Source organism: Melanerpes formicivorus, unplaced genomic scaffold (genome assembly GCF_026170545.1).
Source record: "Melanerpes formicivorus ecotype bairdi unplaced genomic scaffold, bMelFor1.0.p_v2 SCAF_1, whole genome shotgun sequence".
NCBI classification, from domain to species: Eukaryota; Metazoa; Chordata; class Aves; order Piciformes; family Picidae; genus Melanerpes; species Melanerpes formicivorus.
This window is the reverse complement of record NW_027142353.1, coordinates 70,248,935-70,267,064: the sequence shown is the minus strand read 5'-3', so window position 1 is coordinate 70,267,064 and position 18,130 is coordinate 70,248,935. Positions and strand designations below refer to the sequence as shown.

General features: G+C 54.6%; 2 long non-coding RNA genes across 3 annotated transcripts; both read right to left on the bottom strand.

Annotated features, from left to right (window-relative positions):
* Positions 1-215: 215 nt before the first annotated feature.
* Positions 216-7,083, bottom strand: LOC137443913 (uncharacterized). The gene is made up of 7 exons (XR_010988026.1): positions 7,005-7,083; positions 5,102-5,263; positions 4,930-5,008; positions 3,420-3,924; positions 2,702-2,875; positions 2,298-2,457; positions 216-837 (listed from the first exon to the last, which is right to left on the bottom strand). It is a non-coding gene; the product is annotated as an uncharacterized lncRNA (long non-coding RNA).
* Positions 7,084-10,852: 3,769 nt separating this feature from the next.
* On the bottom strand, positions 10,853-15,864 carry LOC137445167 (uncharacterized). 2 transcript variants are annotated; one of them, XR_010988347.1, is made up of 6 exons: positions 15,763-15,864; positions 15,591-15,669; positions 14,081-14,585; positions 13,363-13,536; positions 12,959-13,118; positions 10,853-11,498 (listed from the first exon to the last, which is right to left on the bottom strand). It is a non-coding gene; the product is annotated as an uncharacterized lncRNA (long non-coding RNA). The 2 variants fall into 2 exon arrangements; XR_010988346.1 differs by having other exon boundaries at positions 13,363-14,585.
* Positions 15,865-18,130: the final 2,266 nt, after the last annotated feature.

Sequence of the window (18,130 nt, the reverse complement as noted above, 5' to 3'; positions counted from 1 at the left end):
GAGGTCCCCAGACACCTCTAGATGCTCCCAGAACCCTTCACATGCCCCCAAATTCCCCTTTCATACCCCCAAGCCCACTTCAGATGACAGCAGACCCTCCTTAACAGGCCCCCAACGCTCAGCAGGTCCGGTGCTGCTGTGCCTCGGGAGCAGATCAGCTGGTCTCCCTGCAGAGCTTTTTCCAGTCAATGAAAAAACAGCACACCACACACACATGAAAGACAATCCACTGTTTTAATTGAGAGACAGTTGCTATTTCTGTTTCAAACCACACCCCACACCCCCCCGTGGCTCTGCTCAGGATGTGCTTTTCTCCTCTAGAAGCCTTTCTACAGAACAGAGGGGGGTCACGTCAAGGCCTTTCTGCACACAAATCACTGCCCTTCTGCAATCTCTCAATAAGCAGCACCGCTGTTCCTCTGCTGGAACACCTCACAATCACTCTTACACTTTCCCGGGGCTTTCCCTCCCCTCCAAGAACGTCCTGGCATTTCAAACATTTGGCATTTCAGGTCTGCAAGCAGCCTTTGTGGGAGGCTGCCCTCACCCCTCCCTCACTGCTCCTCTGCTGTATCCTCGCCCACCCCCCTGTGGCATCACAGAAGGAAAGACAGCCGAGCGGCTACGCTCCTGTTCTTTTTATCACCCCGAGCCGGGGACAGCCTTCTGGGCAAGGTTTGCAGCTTCAGCACACAGCTGAGCTTTGCTCTCACCCATTAAACCCTTTGGTGGTTTCAGCTTCCCGAGGATGTGTCGGCACAAGTCCTTGTCGGGGCACCGCAAACAGGGAGAGACAAAGCTCCGAGATCCAGGAAGAGGACGGCTGAGCAGACACTCCTAAAGAGAGAAACTTCATCAGCTGAACCTCACACTTCTCCCAGCTTTGCAACAGCAAAGAACTTTGTGAACAACACAGTGGTGCTCCTAAGGAGGTCACCAGCTTGCAAGTTACAGGAGAAATAAAAACCTTTTTATTACAGAAGCACTGGCAAAAATTTACGGACAGGAACAGCAGACGAGGAAATTCTGCGATTGAGCTAACGATAGACATCGGGCCTAGGATCTGGCTACCCTGACAAAGGATGCCAACAGGACAGAGTGAGGCCTCAGCAGCACCCCCAAAAAGCCCCACAGAGAGCCACAGGCTCTGGCCCGTGCCCCACCTACGGGCCGGCCCTCCTGGCAGCAGCGCAACACCACCTCTTCAGGAGCCCAGGGACTGACCTCAGCCCCCTAAGGGCCAGGCAAGGTTGGTTCCTGTCAGCTGCCTAAAGCAGCCTCCCCAGCCCTGCTTACAGGGACCTTGGGCTGCTGCTGGGGACAGAAGGGGGATGGAGGGCTCCACAACTCGTCACACAGGCCCCGAGTACAGGGCTGTTAAGCTGACAGGGTGCCAAGGGAACAGGCTGCCATGAAGGCACAGACCCAGGCCCTGAACTACAGGGTGGGTCACCTTGCCGCAGCAACATGACCCAGCGGCTTCGCTGCGTCCGACGAATAAAAGGAGGAAGTTCCGCAGGAACAGAAGGGAAAACCTTTTCACTGTGTGTGCCAGAGCCCTGGAGCAGGCTGCCCAGAGAGTTAGTGGAGTCTCTGGAGACATTCAAAACCTGCCCCAGGTGATCCTGCACTGGCACAGGGGTTGGACCGGATGCTATTTTGGGGTCCCTTCCAACCCCTAACACTCAGTGATTCTGTGATTAGCTATGCTGGTGACAGAGTCTCACTGAGTGCTCTTTAAAATGTTTTTCTTTTCTTTCAGCCTAGGAGTTTCATATTTAAATATACCTTCTGCTCTGTCTTCCCCCTTCCTTCTTCCATCTTGCGTCTAAACACTAGGAGAGCTTGATGAGCTGTATCCTGGGCGTCCCAACGTAACACATCTCAACTGCATACATGGATTTTGTAATCTTTTGCCCCATTGCTCGCACAGGGTGGATTAAGTTCATTACTTAGAGCTTGTCAGGACAGCTGTTGAAGTGTCCTGTGCAATGCAGGAGGAGTTGAATCCCATAGGAAACCACATTACTGTGCTTTGTCAGCCTGGTTATGGTCAGAAACCTCCTTCATTTTTTTTTCTCTTAAACAGATATATCACATGAGTCCCCAGAATTAATTTGCCTCTTCTCATAATTATTTCTTTAAAACTGTCTTAGAAGTGTCTCTGTCCTTCCCTCTCTCTAGATACTGGCCTCCTGAGCCCACGGCAGACTTGCACAGAGCTACTGCGAGCACCACTCTGCACGGCCTCTGGGGGGCTTTCAAGCACAGGCACCCCAGGAGAATCCAAACCTAACCTTGCAGCTGGCCTTAGAGCTCCTCTTTGGAAAACTGTCGCTGCCAGGGCCCACAAACCAACGTCCTCTGTCGGCAAACCGGATGTAAGGGCTGAAAAGTGTCAACGGAAACCGTAATCGGATGGCCCAGGAAGATCCTGCCGGTCTGAACACACCGGACCTGGAATGCACAAAGAAACTCTGTTAACAACTGTCTGTGCGTCTGCTCATAGCTTGAGGAGTAACAGAGCAGAACCAATTCCCAAAAGGTTTTCACTGCGTTCCCAGGGCAAGTAGAGGCTTGCTCTGGCTGTAGTTAATACCTAGAAATTCCTATCAAAATCTTTGCAGCACAACAAGAAAAAAACCAAACCAACCAAACCACAAACTGCTTTATATTATTAAGTAGGAACTCGAAAGCTTACAGGAACTGTGGGGATTTTTTTATGACAAATTATTCCTTTTCTTTTTTTCAGTGAGCAATTGGGTTTCCAACAGCTCCACATTCTGACACCAAAGCACCCCGCTCCGTGTCAGGGCTTGTGGCTGAGGCCGAATACAAATCTGCAACTGGTCCTCAGGCAAAGCAGTTAAGCTCCCTGAAAAAAAAGGAAAGAAAGCAAGAGTGAGTCAACCATAAAAACAAGACCTAACCAAACCCCCAAAGCCATTTTGTCAGGAAGTCGCCTCCACTATCACCCGCCACATGCTGAAATTCCCTTCCCCTGGGGCTCCTGCTTGGCCCACAGCTGGGGAACATAAAGCAAGGCACAGCCCTGTGGGTACCTGCTGCCCTGGAGCCACCAAAACCGGAGCACCCAGTCACTACCAATCCCACGGCAGACCCAAGATACAACAGGGACTCCATAGAGACTCCAAAACCTCACTGAGAACCCCCCAACTCCTTCAGGACCCCCACAGATTCTCCAACTTAGATGCCCACAAAACCCCTTTGGTTGCACCCAAACCCCCCATCTGAAACACCCAGCTCCACTTTAGGTACCCCCAGATGCTTCCAATGTCCCCAGACCCGCTGGTGGACCAGCCCAGAACCCCCTGACACTATCCCAGACCCTTTCAGGGGGCTCCACACCCCTTCTAGATGCCCACAAAACCCCTTCACACGCCAAAAGAAACCTTTACCTGCCTCCAAACCCCATTAGGGGGCCACTTAGCAGCGGGTGGCAGCAACCAAGTCTGTTGCTCTCACCAATTAAACCCTTTGGTGCTCTCAGCTCTCTGACCCTGTGTCAGTGCAAGTCCTTGTCGGCCGGCACCTTCGTCCTGATCCAGGCGGAGAGAGAACTGCCAGGAACACAGCTTCGCCGCTCCGCTTGCGGCACGCCTGCTGCCGAGGGCAGCCTCGTCCGCAGCCTGCCCGAGAGGAACACGGCCCCCGGGGCCGGGGGACACACAAAAGCCTTCCACAAAGGAAACAAGGGAAGTCTCTTGGCCACTCTTCACGTGCCGAGTGCGATTGTCATGTGGAACACACCGCGGCATCTGGAACGAGTTTAAGTCCAGGTCTATGGCAGCACAGAGGTTCCTGGAATATCCCGGTACATCGATCCACAGGAGGTTGTCTTTCGGTCCCCAGTCTGATGCTTTGCAGCACAGCCATCACACCATTTCTCTCGAGTGCTTTGAACTGACAATTCATGCAGGAGAATAAAACCAAACAGGAGTAAGCAGCTTGGAAAAGAACTTTGATCATCACCGGGCCCAACAAGAGGACACAGTCTCAGGCTGCACCAGGGGAGGTTTAGGCTAGAGGTTAGGAAGAGGTTCTGCACAGAGAGAGTGATGGCCCATTGGAATGGGCTGCCCAGGGAGGTGCTGGAGTCACCATCTTTGGAGGTGTTCAGGAGGAGACTGGATAGGGTGCTTGGTTGCATGGTTTAGTTAATTAGGTGGTGTTGGATGATAGGTTGGACACGATGATCTTGAAGGTCTCTTCCTACTCGGTCTGGTCTATTCTATTCTATTCTATTCCATTCCATTCCAACACCATCTAATCAACTAAACCATGGCACTGAGTGCCTCATCCAGTCTCTTTCTAAACACTTCCAGTGATGGTGACTCCCTGGGCACCACCTCCCTGAGCAGCACATTCCAAAGGCCAATCTCTCTTTCAACCTGCTCTATTCTATTCTATGAAGACCTTCTTCCTAACATCCAGCCTAAACCTCCCCTGGCACAGCTTGAGACTGTGTCCTCTTGCTCTGGTGCTGCTTGCCTGGGAGAAGGGACCAACCCCCACCTGGCTACAACCAGAACTGAGGGGACTGCAATCTTTGCAGCTTCAGCTTTCCTTCTCTGCTACTTCTTTTTTCAGATGGATTTTTTTTCAAAGGGACTGCTGGACAGCAGAACAGGATGGATGGCTGGGCCCCAAGAGCGGTGGGGAACAGAGTTAAACCCAGCCGGTGGACGGCCAGGCACGAGTGGTGTTCCCCAGGACACCCCTTGTGAGAGAGTGAGTCCAGAGAAGGGCCACAAAGATGGTGAGGGGTCTGGATAACAAGCCTTACGAGGAGTGGCTGAAGGAACTGGGACTGTTTAATCTGCAGAAGAGGAAGCTGAGGGAATTAAGGTATGGTCTGGCTTCAGCTCTCAACTAGTTCCACGTTGAGCAAGGACAGCTTGTACTCACAGAAGGCACTGGCTGCTTGGGTTCAAGGTTCCTGCAGAGCTCAGGCTATCTCTCTTCATTAGTGAGGTCGTCCTGTCACCTAGGCAGAGAGAAGAAAATGCAGCTATGAAATTAGACCACTGGAATCGTGAGACTCGTTCTGTGTGCGACTCCAGGAGAATCCAAACCTAACCTTGGAGCTGCCCTGAAGAGCTCCTCTTTGGAAAAGTCTCGCTGCCGGGCCCCACAAACCCCACACCCTCTGTCAGCAAACCGGATGTACGAGCTGAAGAGTGTCGACAGAAACTGTACGTGGACAGCTCAGGAAGGTCCTGCCAGTCCCAGCACACCAGACCTGGAATGATCAAAGAAAGTCCGTTAACAGCTGTCTGTGTGTCTGCTCATAGCTTGAGGAGAACCCCCCAACTCCTTCAGGACCCCCCCAGATTCCCCAACTTAGATGCCCACAAAACCCCTTTGGAGGCACCCAAACCCCCCATCTGATACGCTCAGCTCCATTTTAGGTACCCCCAGACGCTTCTAATGTCCCCAGACCCGCTGGTAGACCAGCCCAGAACCCCCTGACACTATCCCAGACCCTTTCAGGGGGCTCCACACCCCTTCTAGATGCCCACAAAACCCCTTCACACGCCAAAAGAAACCTTTACCTGCCTCCAAACCCCATTTGGGGGCCACTCAGACCCCTTAGCAGCGGGTGGCAGCAACCAAGTCTGTGGCTCTCACCAATTAAACCTGGATGTTAGGAAGAAGGTCTTCATAGAATAGAATAGAGCAGGTTGAAAGAGAGATTGGCCTTTGGAATGTGCTGCCCAGGGAGGTGGTGGAGTCACCATCACTGGAAGTGTTTAGAAAGAGACTGGATGAGGCACTCAGTGCCGTGGTTTAGTTGATTAGATGGTGTTGGAATGGAATGGACCGGACCAGGTTGGAAGAGACCTTCAAGATCATCGTGTCCAACCTATCATCCAACACCACCTAATCAACTAAACCATGCAACCAAGCACCCTATCCAGTCTCCTCCTGAACACCTCCAAAGATGGTGACTCCACCACCTCCCTGGGCAGCCCACTCCAATGGGCAATCACTCTCTCTGTGCAGAACCTCTTCCTAACCTCTAGCCTAAACCTCCCCTGCCACAGCTTGAGACTGTGTCCTCTTGTTCTGCTGCTGCTTGCCTGGAAGAAGAGACCAACCCCCACCTGGCTACAACCTCCCTTCAGGGAGTTGCAGAGAGCAAGAAGGTCTCCCCTGAGCCTCCTCTTCTCCAGGCTAAGCAACCCCAGCTCCCTCAGCCGCTCCTCACAGGCCTGTGCTCCAAACCCCTCCCCAGCTTTGTTGCCCTTCTCCGGACTCCTTCCAGCAACTCAACGTCTTGCTTAAACGGAGGGGCCCAGAACTGGACACGGGACTCAAGGTGTGCCCTAACCAGTGCCAAGTGCAGGGGCAGAATGACCTCCCTGCTCCTGCTGGCCACACTGTTCCCGATATTGGCCAGGTTGCCAGTGGCCTTCTTGGCCACCCGTGCACGCTGCTGGTCACGACCAGAAGACAGGGATCAGAAGAGTCTTTGGCCAAGCTGTAAACCTCTTCCTAACATTCAGCCTAAACCTCCCCTGGCACAGCTTGAGACTGTGTCCTCTTGCTCTGGTGCTGCTTGCCTGGGAGAAGAGACCAACCCCCACCTGGCTACAACCAGAACTGAGGGGACTGCAATCTTTGCAGCTTCAGCTTTCCTTCTCTGCTACTTCTTTTTTCAGATGGATTGTTTTTCAAAGGGACTGCTAGACAGCAGAACAGGATGGATGGCTGGGCCCCAAGAGCAGTGGGGAACAGAGTTAAACCCAGCCGGTGGACGGCCGGGCACGAGTGGTGTTCCCCAGGACACCCCTTGTGAGAGAGTGAGTCCAGAGAAGGGCCACAAAGATGGTGAGGGGTCTGGATAACAAGTCTTATGAGGAGTGGCTGAAGGAACTGGGACTGTTTAATCTGCAGAAGAGGAAGCTAAGGGAATTAAGGCGTGGTCTGGCTTCAGCTCTCAACTAGTTCCACGTTGAGCAAGGACAGCTTGTACTCACAGAAGGCACTGGCTGCTTGGGTTCAAGGTTCCTGCAGAGCTCAGGCTATCTCTCTTCATTAGTGAGGTCGTCCTGTCACCTAGGCAGAGAGAAGAAAATGCAGCTATGAAATTAGACCACTGGAATCGTGAGACTCGTTCTGTGTGAGACTCCAGGAGAATCCAAACCTAACCTTGGAGCTGCCCTGAAGAGCTCCTCATAGCTTGAGGAGTACCAGAGCAGGAACAATTCCCAAAAGGTTTTCACTGCATTCCTAGGGCACTTGAAGGATTGCCCTGGCTGTAGTTAATACCTAGAAATTCCCCTCAAAATCTTTGCAGCACAGCAAGGAAATTGAGGGATGGGAAGGCAATATGTACTTACACGTTAGGCAAGAATTGGCTTTGCAAACTAATCTCTCTAACTGTTGGATATGCACTGAACTTCCTCGAGGCCAAATGAGGACCCCTTTATTTGGGGAAGCCTCAATGAATTGGACTTGGGGGGCATCAGACTGGGTGACTACATCTGAGAGTACCTTCCACAATTGTCAGCATGGGAAAGATAGCTCAGAAAGCCTGGGTCCAAAGTTTGCCTTAAGAAAATATAGTATAGGAATATACTGTTGGCTGTGAGAAAGGGGGGAACTGATGAACAGAAAAGTCTCATTAACAGAACCACAGAGTTGATAAGAATTTTCCGCTTGTTAGCTGAAATGCTGGGACGCAGGGAGGAGGAGAGGGGCTGGCAGACAGCCTTTGGATAGAGAAGGAATAACAGGATTTGTCAGTGATTCACTTCTGTTAGTCTTGGACAAGATGCTCTTTTGTATACGATAAAGGACACCTGCATGATATGTGTACTTCTGCTCTTTTAGATAGATAAGCTTTGTATAGATAGGCAGCATCTGGACCTCTGTCATTATAGACAGATAACTTTTTGTATAAAAGTTTGCCCAAACCTCTCTGAAGACACACAGCTCTTTTGAAATGATCCTACCTGTGTCAGGCGCCAGAATAGAAGCACGATACAAGAGACTTACTGAGTCTCTTGTGTGTCTTTCTCTAAGTCATTATCAACGCTGTTTGCAGCACAAACCCAAACCCAAACCCACCCCGAGACACCCCCAGCTCCCACGGGAGCCTGCAGAGACCTCCCAAAGGGTCCGTCGGAGGTGCCTAGCTGCCTCTCCACGACCCTTGATCCTTTCAGATGGCCCCACCAGAACTTTACATATCCCCAGACCCTTTTAGGTGTCCCCAGACCTCCTCCGTCACCCCCAAAAGCCCTGCCGATGGCCCCAGACCACCTTCAGACGCCGGAAGGAACACACCTGGGAGTCCCGGGCCGGCAGCGACACCGGAAACCGCACTGCGAGCTCCCCGAATGCGCCAGGACGCCTTGCCCCGCCAAAGGACGGCGGTTCGCAGGCACCCTGGGGCCAGAACGGCGTCAGGCGCCGAATCAGGGCTCTCCGCCACCGCTCCGGCTCCAAAGCTGCTCAGCGCGGCGCCCGCCCCCCCGGCCAGAAAAGCGGGGCGCAGCCCGCGAGGAGGGCGCGTGCGCGGGACCGGACCCGCTGCGGCGCGGGCGCCGTATCCATAGCGACCACCGGGACGCTGCCCCCCTGGCGCGAGCAGAGCCGGGCTAGGGCGCAGGCGCCGTATCCATAGCGACCACCGGGACGCTGCCCCCCTGGCGCGAGCAGAGCCGGGCTAGGGCGCAGGCGCTGGACCCATAGCGACGCTCGACTCAAGCTCTCCGCTCTTCCCCTAAGAATTTTCGAGCATTCAGCGCAGTTAGGCTGCAGAAATTAGCTCCCCCGGGGCGGCACACGCCGCGGCACGGCTGCACTGCCGGCCATTACACACCGGGTGGCAGCATTGAGCTCCCCCGGGGCAGCACACGCCGCGGCACGGCTGCACTGCCGGCCATTACACACCGGGTGGCAGCATTGAGCTCCCCCGGGGCGGCACACGCCGCGGCACGGCTGCACTGCCGGCCATTACACACAGGGTTGAGCACTGAGCTCCCCCGGGGCGGCACACGCCGCGGCACGGCTGCACTGCCGGCCATTACACACAGGGTTGAGCACTGAGCTCCCCCGGGGCGGCACACGCCGCGGCACGGCTGCACTGCCGGCCATTACACACCGGGTGGCAGCATTGAGCTCCCACGGGGCCTCTGGGCACGGTTGAGGCAGCAGCCGCCATCCCCGCAGAGCCCCACCGGCCAAGCCCGGACACGCCCCCCCCCCCAAAAGCCCCGCGCTGCCCCGCCGGTGGCCACCCCCCCAAGCCCCGCGCAGCTGCAGCGGCTGCTATAGAGAAACCCCACAAAGCAGCAGAGACTGGCACTGACCTGGGACACAGCAGAAGAGCTCCAACCTCTACCAGCCACGACCCTGCACTGAGCCATTTTAAAGCATCTGGCGCCATGTTGTTGAGGGCGGTGCCATGCTGGGGGGTGGGGTTCAGGCTGGGGGGGCGGTGACACGCTGGGGGGGGCGGTGTCACGCGGGAGGGGGGCGGCGCCGCGGGAGGGGGGCGGCGCCACGCGGGGGGGGCGGCGCCACGCTGGCGGGGGCGGCGCCACGCTGGCGGGGGCGGCGCCACGCTGGCGGGGGCGGCGCCACGCTGGCGGGGGCGGCGCCACGCTGGCGGGGGCGGCGCCACGCTGGCGGGGGCGGCGCCACGCTGGCGGGGGCGGCGCCACGCTGGCGGGGGCGGCGCCACGCTGGCGGGGGCGGCGCCACGCTGGCGGGGGCGGCGCCACGCTGGCGGGGGCGGCGCCACGCTGGCGGGGGCGGCGCCACGCTGGCGGGGGCGGCGCCACGCTGGCGGGGGCGGCGCCACGCTGGCGGGGGCGGCGCCACGCTGGCGGGGGCGGCGCCACGCTGGCGGGGGCGGCGCCACGCTGGCGGGGGCGGCGCCACGCTGGCGGGGGCGGCGCCACGCTGGCGGGGGCGGCGCCACGCTGGCGGGGGCGGCGCCACGCTGGCGGGGGGCGGCGCCACGCTGGCGGGGGCGGTGCCTGCGTTGTCACCTCACGCTCAGCTTTCCATGGTTTTTATTCCCCTCCAAGACAACACGTTGAGTTCTGAGCAGCTGAGGAGCCCTGGGGAACACCTGTACAGAAATGTTCCTCCAAGAGCTGTCAGAAAAACGTTCGTTCCGCCAGCACTGCCGGCCGTTACACACCGGGTGGCAGCATTGAGCTCCCACGGGGCGGCACACGCCGCGGCACGGCTGCACTGCCGGCCGTTACACACCGGGTGGCAGCATTGAGCTCCCCCGGGGCGGCACACGCCGCGGCACGGCTGCACTGCCGGCCGTTACACACCGGGTGGCAGCACTGAGCACCTCCCTGGGCGTGGGCAGCAGCCGGGCCCCCACGTGGGTTTTATTTTCCAATGCTAAAAGCCTTTTAGAAGCAGAGAGGGCAGACAGGGGTCGTTTCCAAAGCTTTCTTACGCACCAGTCACTCCAAGCCCTCCCTTTCCAGCTGCAAACCAGAGGTTTGCCTCCGCCTCGCCTCACCCCAGTACTTACACTTTTAAAGATAGTGTGGTCCCCTCGGAGAATTTTCAGCACTTTAGGGGGGGGCCCCCAGTCCTCGCTCACCTGCTCCTCTGCTGAAGCAGCCCCCTGCCCCACGTGGCAGAACCAGCCCACCCACAATCCCCCCACTCCCTTTGATTCACCCCCAAAAAGGCACAAAATAAAGCAAACTGCCCAGCCAGCACCTCCTGCCTTTCACAGCAAGGACTGAACATTGCAGCTTTGGCCAAGACTATCAGCCCAAAGGAAGGCCTGGCCCCTGAGGAGCTAAATGCAAGTGAACCATCTGACACCACCACAGTCCTGTGAATGTTGCAAAGCAGTAGTGCATGCAGTATAATAATTCGAAAGTTAAGGGCTGCTCAAGCTTTACACAAAGTATCCTATTCAGTTTTGGGTTCCACTTAACACAAAGTAAAAGTGTAAAAGGTCAGAGGGAAAGCCAACTCTACCTCTGAACTACAGCAAGAAATACTGGAATCAAGGGGCCCTTTCTTCTGCTACTAATAGATGAAGAGAACATGAAAACTGATGGGCTAAACCAACAGGGCAAGATTAGAATAACTAGTAGAGAGAACGGAAGATACAAAGCTTCAACTGCATCTGTTTAGCAACGACTCCTACCAGGTAACTTCCATGCCATAACTTTGCTGAATTCAAACAAGCCAGCTGGTGAAGCGTCTCGCTTACAGGCGGCCGACGAGGAGACGTGCAGAAGGCAGAGGCGAGGGAACAAGTCCTGAGCTTTGCTGCAGGCTGTCCTGCGGCTTCCCCTACCGACTCTTTCCCGTACACCACCGCAGAAGGAGTTGGGTGAATTTTGTCTCAAACCCATTAAACCCTTTGGTGGTTTCAGCTTCCCGAGGATGTGTCGGCACAAGTCCTTGTCGGGGCACCGCAAACAGGGAGAGACAAAGCTCCGAGATCCAGGAAGAGGACGGCTGAGCAGACACTTCTAAAAGAGAGAAACTTCATCAGCTGAACCTCACACTTCTCCCAGCTTTGCAACAGCAAAGAACTTTGTGAACAACACAGTGGTGCTCCTAAGGAGGTCACCAGCTTGCAAGTTACAGGAGAAATAAAAACCTTTTTATTACAGAAGCACTGGCAAAAATTTACGGACAGGAACAGCAGACGAGGAAATTCTGCGATTGAGCTAACGATAGACATCGGGCCTAGGATCTGGCTACCCTGACAAAGGATGCCAACAGGACAGAGTGAGGCCTCAGCAGCACCCCCAAAAAGCCCCACAGAGAGCCACAGGCTCTGGCCCGTGCCCCACCTACGGGCCGGCCCTCCTGGCAGCAGCGCAACACCACCTCTTCAGGAGCCCAGGGACTGACCTCAGCCCCCTAAGGGCCAGGCAAGGTTGGTTCCTGTCAGCTGCCTAAAGCAGCCTCCCCAGCCCTGCTTACAGGGACCTTGGGCTGCTGCTGGGGACAGAAGGGGGATGGAGGGCTCCACAACTCGTCACACAGGCCCCGAGTACAAGGCTGTTAAGCTGACAGGGTGCCAAGGGAACAGGCTGCCATGAAGGCACAGACCCAGGCCCTGAACTACAGGGTGGTCACCTTGCCGCAGCAACACGACCCAGCGGCTCCGCTGTGTCCGACGAATAAAAGGAGGAAGTTCCGCAGGAACAGAAGGGAAAACCTTTTCACTGTGTGTGCCAGAGCCCTGGAGCAGGCTGCCCAGAGAGTTAGTGGAGTCTCTGGAGACATTCAAAACCTGCCCCAGGTGATCCTGCACTGGCACAGGGGTTGGACCGGATGCTATTTTGGGGTCCCTTCCAACCCCTAACACTCAGTGATTCTGTGATTAGCTATGCTGGTGACAGAGTCTCACTGAGTGCTCTTTAAAATGTTTTTCTTTTCTTTCAGCCTAGGAGTTTCATATTTAAATAGACCTTCTGCTCTGTCTTCCCCCTTCCTTCTTCCATCTTGCGTCTAAACACTAGGAGAGCTTGATCAGGTGTATCCTGGGCGTCCCAACGTAACACATCTCAACTGCATACATGGATTTTGTAATCTTTTGCCCCATTGCTCGCACAGGGTGGATTAAGTTCATTACTTATAGCTCGTCAGGACAGCTGTTGAAGTGTCCTGTGCAATGCAGGAGGAGTTGAATCCCATAGGAAACCACATTACTGTGCTTTGTCAGCCTGGTTATGGTCAGAAACCTCCTTCATTTTTTTTTCTCTTAAACAGATATATCACATGAGTCCCCAGAATTAATTTGCCTCTTCTCATAATTATTTCTTTAAAACTGTCTTAGAAGTGTCTCTGTCCTTCCCTCTCTCTAGATACTGGCCTCCTGAGCCCACGGCAGACTTGCACAGAGCTACTGCGAGCACCACTCTGCACGGCCTCTGGGGGGCTTTCAAGCACAGGCACCCCAGGAGAATCCAAACCTAACCTTGCAGCTGGCCTTAGAGCTCCTCTTTGGAAAACTGTCGCTGCCAGGGCCCACAAACCAACGTCCTCTGTCGGCAAACCGGATGTAAGGGCTGAAAAGTGTCAACGGAAACCGTAATCGGATGGCCCAGGAAGATCCTGCCGGTCTGAACACACCGGACCTGGAATGCACAAAGAAACTCTGTTAACAACTGTCTGTGCGTCTGCTCATAGCTTGAGGAGTAACAGAGCAGAACCAATTCCCAAAAGGTTTTCACTGCGTTCCCAGGGCAAGTAGAGGCTTGCTCTGGCTGTAGTTAATACCTAGAAATTCCTATCAAAATCTTTGCAGCACAACAAGAAAAAAACCAAACCAACCAAACCACAAACTGCTTTATATTATTAAGTAGGAACTCGAAAGCTTACAGGAACTGTGGGGATTTTTTTATGACAAATTATTCCTTTTCTTTTTTTCAGTGAGCAATTGGGTTTCCAACAGCTCCACATTCTGACACCAAAGCACCCCGCTCCGTGTCAGGGCTTGTGGCTGAGGCCGAATACAAATCTGCAACTGGTCCTCAGGCAAAGCAGTTAAGCTCCCTGAAAAAAAAGGAAAGAAAGCAAGAGTGAGTCAACCATAAAAACAAGACCTAACCAAACCCCCAAAGCCATTTTGTCAGGAAGTCGCCTCCACTATCACCCGCCACATGCTGAAATTCCCTTCCCCTGGGGCTCCTGCTTGGCCCACAGCTGGGGAACATAAAGCAAGGCACAGCCCTGTGGGTACCTGCTGCCCTGGAGCCACCAAAACCGGAGCACCCAGTCACTACCAATCCCACGGCAGACCCAAGATACAACAGGGACTCCATAGAGACTCCAAAACCTCACTGAGAACCCCCCAACTCCTTCAGGACCCCCACAGATTCTCCAACTTAGATGCCCACAAAACCCCTTTGGTTGCACCCAAACCCCCCATCTGAAACACCCAGCTCCACTTTAGGTACCCCCAGATGCTTCCAATGTCCCCAGACCCGCTGGTGGACCAGCCCAGAACCCCCTGACACTATCCCAGACCCTTTCAGGGGGCTCCACACCCCTACTAGATGCCCACAAAACCCCTTCACACGCCAAAAGAAACCTTTACCTGCCTCCAAACCCCATTAGGGGGCCACTTAGCAGCGGGTGGCAGCAACCAAGTCTGTTGCTCTCACCAATCAAATCCTTTGGTGCTCTCAGCTCTCTGACCCTGTGTCAGTGCAAGTCCTTGTTGGCCGGCACCTTCGTGCTGATCCAGGCGGAGAGAGAACTGCCAGGAACACAGCTTCGCCGCTCCGCTTGCGGCACGCCTGCTGCCGAGGGCAGCCTCGTCCGCAGCCTGCCCGAGAGGAACACGGCCCCCGGGGCCGGGGGACACACAAAAGCCTTCCACAAAGGAAACAAGGGAAGTCTCTTGGCCACTCTTCACGTGCCGAGTGCGATTGTCATGTGGAACACACCGCGGCATCTGGAACGAGTTTAAGTCCAGGTCTATGGCAGCACAGAGGTTCCTGGAATATCCCAGTACATCGATCCACAGGAGGTTGTCTTTCGGTCCCCAGTCTGATGCTTTGCAGCACAGCCATCACACCATTTCTCTCGAGTGCTTTGAACTGACAATTCATGCAGGAGAATAAAACCAAACAGGAGTAAGCAGCTTGGAAAAGAACTTTGATCATCACCGGGCCCAACAAGAGGACACAGTCTCAGGCTGCACCAGGGGAGGTTTAGGCTAGAGGTTAGGAAGAGGTTCTGCACAGAGAGAGTGATGGCCCATTGGAATGGGCTGCCCAGGGAGGTGCTGGAGTCACCATCTTTGGAGGTGTTCAGGAGGAGACTGGATAGGGTGCTTGGTTGCATGGTTTAGTTAATTAGGTGGTGTTGGATGATAGGTTGGACACGATGATCTTGAAGGTCTCTTCCTACTCGGTCTGGTCTATTCTATTCTATTCTATTCCATTCCATTCCAACACCATCTAATCAACTAAACCACGGCACTGAGTGCCTCATCCAGTCTCTTTCTAAACACTTCCAGTGATGGTGACTCCCTGGGCACCACCTCCCTGAGCAGCACGTTCCAAAGGCCAATCTCTCTTTCAACCTGCTCTATTCTATTCTATGAAGACCTTCTTCCTAACATCCAGCCTAAACCTCCCCTGGCACAGCTTGAGACTGTGTCCTCTTGCTCTGGTGCTGCTTGCCTGGGAGAAGGGACCAACCCCCACCTGGCTACAACCAGAACTGAGGGGACTGCAATCTTTGCAGCTTCAGCTTTCCTTCTCTGCTACTTCTTTTTTCAGATGGATTTTTTTTCAAAGGGACTGCTGGACAGCAGAACAGGATGGATGGCTGGGCCCCAAGAGCGGTGGGGAACAGAGTTAAACCCAGCCGGTGGACGGCCGGGCACGAGTGGTGTTCCCCAGGACACCCCTTGTGAGAGAGTGAGTCCAGAGAAGGGCCACAAAGATGGTGAGGGGTCTGGATAACAAGCCTTACGAGGAGTGGCTGAAGGAACTGGGACTGTTTAATCTGCAGAAGAGGAAGCTGAGGGAATTAAGGTATGGTCTGGCTTCAGCTCTCAACTAGTTCCACGTTGAGCAAGGACAGCTTGTACTCACAGAAGGCACTGGCTGCTTGGGTTCAAGGTTCCTGCAGAGCTCAGGCTATCTCTCTTCATTAGTGAGGTCGTCCTGTCACCTAGGCAGAGAGAAGAAAATGCAGCTATGAAATTAGACCACTGGAATCGTGAGACTCGTTCTGTGTGCGACTCCAGGAGAATCCAAACCTAACCTTGGAGCTGCCCTGAAGAGCTCCTCTTTGGAAAAGTCTCGCTGCCGGGCCCCACAAACCCCACACCCTCTGTCAGCAAACCGGATGTACGAGCTGAAGAGTGTCAACAGAAACTGTACGTGGACAGCTCAGGAAGGTCCTGCCAGTCCCAGCACACCAGACCTGGAATGATCAAAGAAAGTCCGTTAACAGCTGTCTGTGTGTCTGCTCATAGCTTGAGGAGAACCCCCCAACTCCTTCAGGACCCCCCCAGATTCCCCAACTTAGATGCCCACAAAACCCCTTTGGAGGCACCCAAACCCCCCATCTGATACGCCCAGCTCCGTTTTAGGTACCCCCAGACGCTTCTAATGTCCCCAGACCCGCTGGTAGACCAGCCCAGAACCCTCTGACACTATCCCAGACCCTTTCAGGGGGCTCCACACCCCTTCTAGATGCCCACAAAACCCCTTCACATGCCAAAAGAAACCTTTACCTGCCTCCAAACCCCATTTGGGGGCCACTCAGACCCCTTAGCAGCGGGTGGCAGCAACCAAGTCTGTGGCTCTCACCAATTAAACCTGGATGTTAGGAAGAAGGTCTTCATAGAATAGAATAGAGCAGGTTGAAAGAGAGATTGGCCTTTGGAATGTGCTGCCCAGGGAGGTGGTGGAGTCACCATCACTGGAAGTGTTTAGAAAGAGACTGGATGAGGCACTCAGTGCCGTGGTTTAGTTGATTAGATGGTGTTGGAATGGAATGGACCGGACCAGGTTGGAAGAGACCTTCAAGATCATCGTGTCCAACCTATCATCCAACACCACCTAATCAACTAAACCATGCAACCAAGCACCCTATCCAGTCTCCTCCTGAGCACCTCCAAAGATGGTGACTCCACCACCTCCCTGGGCAGCCCACTCCAATGGGCAATCACTCTCTCTGTGCAGAACCTCTTCCTAACCTCTAGCCTAAACCTCCCCTGCCACAGCTTGAGACTGTGTCCTCTTGTTCTGCTGCTGCTTGCCTGGAAGAAGAGACCAACCCCCACCTGGCTACAACCTCCCTTCAGGGAGTTGCAGAGAGCAAGAAGGTCTCCCCTGAGCCTCCTCTTCTCCAGGCTAAGCAACCCCAGCTCCCTCAGCCGCTCCTCACAGGCCTGTGCTCCAAACCCCTCCCCAGCTTTGTTGCCCTTCTCCGGACTCCTTCCAGCAACTCAACGTCTTGCTTAAACGGAGGGGCCCAGAACTGGACATGGGACTCAAGGTGTGCCCTAACCAGTGCCAAGTGCAGGGGCAGAATGACCTCCCTGCTCCTGCTGGCCACACTGTTCCCGATATTGGCCAGGTTGCCAGTGGCCTTCTTGGCCACCCGTGCACGCTGCTGGTCACGACCAGAAGACAGGGATCAGAAGAGTCTTTGGCCAAGCTGTAAACCTCTTCCTAACATTCAGCCTAAACCTCCCCTGGCACAGCTTGAGACTGTGTCCTCTTGCTCTGGTGCTGCTTGCCTGGGAGAAGAGACCAACCCCCACCTGGCTACAACCAGAACTGAGGGGACTGCAATCTTTGCAGCTTCAACTTTCCTTCTCTGCTACTTCTTTTTTCAGATGGATTGTTTTTCAAAGGGACTGCTGGACAGCAGAACAGGATGGATGGCTGGGCCCCAAGAGCGGTGGGGAACAGAGTTAAACCCAGCCGGTGGACGGCCAGGCACGAGTGGTGTTCCCCAGGACACCCCTTGTGAGAGAGTGAGTCCAGAGAAGGGCCACAAAGCTGGTGAGGGGTCTGGATAACAAGTCTTATGAGGAGTGGCTGAAGGAACTGGGACTGTTTAATCTGCAGAAGAGGAAGCTAAGGGAATTAAGGCGTGGTCTGGCTTCAGCTCTCAACTAGTTCCACGTTGAGCAAGGACAGCTTGTACTCACAGAAGGCACTGGCTGCTTGGGTTCAAGGTTCCTGCAGAGCTCAGGCTATCTCTCTTCATTAGTGAGGTCGTCCTGTCACCTAGGCAGAGAGAAGAAAATGCAGCTATGAAATTAGACCACTGGAATCGTGAGACTCGTTCTGTGTGAGACTCCAGGAGAATCCAAACCTAACCTTGGAGCTGCCCTGAAGAGCTCCTCATAGCTTGAGGAGTACCAGAGCAGGAACAATTCCCAAAAGGTTTTCACTGCATTCCTAGGGCACTTGAAGGATTGCCCTGGCTGTAGTTAATACCTAGAAATTCCCCTCAAAATCTTTGCAGCACAGCAAGGAAATTGAGGGATGGGAAGGCAATATGTACTTACACGTTAGGCAAGAATTGGCTTTGCAAACTAATCTCTCTAACTGTTGGATATGCACTGAACTTCCTCGAGGCCAAATGAGGACCCCTTTATTTGGGGAAGCCT